Here is a 2,131-nt window from a genome sequence, read left to right on the forward strand (position 1 = left end):
GTGCTGCGTAGCAGCGCCCCCCTGCCCAGTGGCCGAGTGGCCGGCCGTGCGAGGGTGCCAAGGGCTTTCCGGGCGTTCCGGAGCTGGTGGCTGCGTCGCCGAGGCGGGTACGGAGACGGCAGGGTTTCCCCCCGCGCCCTCCCCTCTCCTCCTCCCTCTTCCGAGGCAGGAGGTTTGTGGGGGGGCCGGAGGCGCTCGGCCGTGACCGATGCCGCCTGTTGGCGCGCGAGGTTCTCTTGCCGGGTCGCGTCCCGCGCGAGCGGGCGGCCCGAGCCACGGCCCTCATCCCGGGCGCAGCGCCGGGCTCACTGAGGGAAACCCCCGGGCCCCGGGAAAGAGGCCGTGGTGATGGCGGTGGATGTCGGGCGCGCCCCCGCGGGCGGACGCTCCCCCCGATGGTGGCAGCGGGAGGAGGCACCCCTGCGGGGCCCTTCAGGTCGTTTCCCTCACCCCAGGGCCAGGTACCTAGCGTCCGCGTTTCCGTGGCCTTTCCTCGGTCGCGGAGCCGGGCGGAGGTTTAAAGACTCGGGCGGCTCGATGCGTCCCGCAGGGGTCGGGACGGGCGGGGCCAACGACGGTGGCGTTTCGGTAAGGGGCGGGAGTCTCTCCCGTGTAGGCCCTTGTCTCGGCCGCCACCGCCGCCCGCCCGCGCTCGTCCCCGCGGGACGGTCGTGCCGGGGAGGGGTCCTCCTGCCCCCCCCTTTCCGCGGTCCGGTCTCGGCGCAGCGAGACCGCGGTGCGGTCGGCCGTGCCCGGCCTGCCTTCCTCTCGAAGCGGGCGTCCCCGGCTTGGAGCGCGGGCTCCTCTGCCGCGGGGTTGGCGATTCCCCGTCGCTCCCCCTCGCCGCTGAGGCGGGGGGGGAAGGGGTTCGCCGGGAACGGCGCCTCGGGGTGCCGCGCTGCGCTCCGTTCTTGCTTCCCCGCCTCGGCGAGCGCTCTCGGTTGGTTTCCTTCCGCCAGCTGGCGTCCAGGGCGCGGTGCCCTCGGGCCCGGCGGTGGCGGCGCGACGCGCTCGGCCTGCCGATCCTTCGGCCGGTCGCTCGTCGCCGGCGGCGGCCGTCCCGGCCCCGGTGTCCCCCGTTCGTCACTTCCACGCCGCCTGTCCCTGCCGTTTCCGGGTGAAGCGGCCGCGTGCAGTCGGAGGCATTCCCCGTCCCGGTCTCCGTGCGGAAGCGCGGGGGGCGGGCGGCTGCCCTCCGTCTGAGCGCGCGTCCGTCTTTCTCCCGGAGAAGAGAGAGGAGAGGGCCGAGGCGAGAAGCGTCGACGGCGGTGGCCGGGGACAGGTGCGTGCCGTTCCGTCCCGGCGGCGGGCCTCCGTGCGAGGAGGCGGCCGTGCGGTCGGGCGCGCCGCCGTTTCGGGCTCCGGGGGCTCGCCACCTTGTGGCGTTGGCGCGGCGGCGGAGCCGCCGGCGCGTGTCGGCGAGCCACGGTGGAGGGAAGAGCCTGGCTGTCGTTAGCGCGGTGCCGCGGGGGCGGCCGTTTTTTCCCGGTCGAGGTTGGGCAAAGTCGGGCAGGGTCGGACGTTGCCGCCGCCTCCGCGTGGAGGCCGGGCCGAGCCCGGGCGCCTGGGCCGCCTCCGAAGGGATCTCCCGAGGTGTGCTTCTCCCCCCCAGGTCCTGGGGGGGGTCGGTCGGGAGCGCGGGCTCCCCGCCCTCGCCCTTCGGAGTTTTCTCGCTCCTTTTTTTCCTTCTCCGCTTGTGTTCGTACGGTCACGCGAGGCGTGGCCTCTCCGCTGCGGCCTTGGCTGGGCTGGCGCGAGCCAGCGAGCGGGGCCGCGGGCGGTGAGGCCCATCCTCAAAAGGGGGCCGCTCCGTGTGAGCGGTCCCCGGCTCCCCCGCGCGCGTGGGGCGGTGCCGAAAGCCAGACAACTCTTAGCGGTGGATCACTCGGCTCGTGCGTCGATGAAGAACGCAGCTAGCTGCGAGAATTAATGTGAATTGCAGGACACATTGATCATCGACACTTCGAACGCACTTGCGGCCCCGGGTTCCTCCCGGGGCTACGCCTGTCTGAGCGTCGCTTGACGATCAATCGCCGGCTGAGCCGCCGCCCCTGGCAAGCAGCGAGGGGCAGCGGTGGCAGCGGCGCGGCTGGGGTTGCCTCGCAGGTCCCCGTCGGCGGGCCTTCGTCCC

General features: G+C 74.0%; 1 non-coding gene across 1 annotated transcript; it reads left to right on the forward strand.

Annotated features, from left to right (window-relative positions):
- Nucleotides 1-1,865: 1,865 nt before the first annotated feature.
- Nucleotides 1,866-2,018, forward strand: LOC133628105 (5.8S ribosomal RNA). The gene has a single exon (XR_009820540.1). It is a non-coding gene; the product is annotated as a 5.8S ribosomal RNA (ribosomal RNA).
- Nucleotides 2,019-2,131: the final 113 nt, after the last annotated feature.

This window comes from Colius striatus, chromosome 28 (genome assembly GCF_028858725.1).
Source record: "Colius striatus isolate bColStr4 chromosome 28, bColStr4.1.hap1, whole genome shotgun sequence".
NCBI classification, from domain to species: domain Eukaryota; kingdom Metazoa; phylum Chordata; class Aves; order Coliiformes; family Coliidae; genus Colius; species Colius striatus.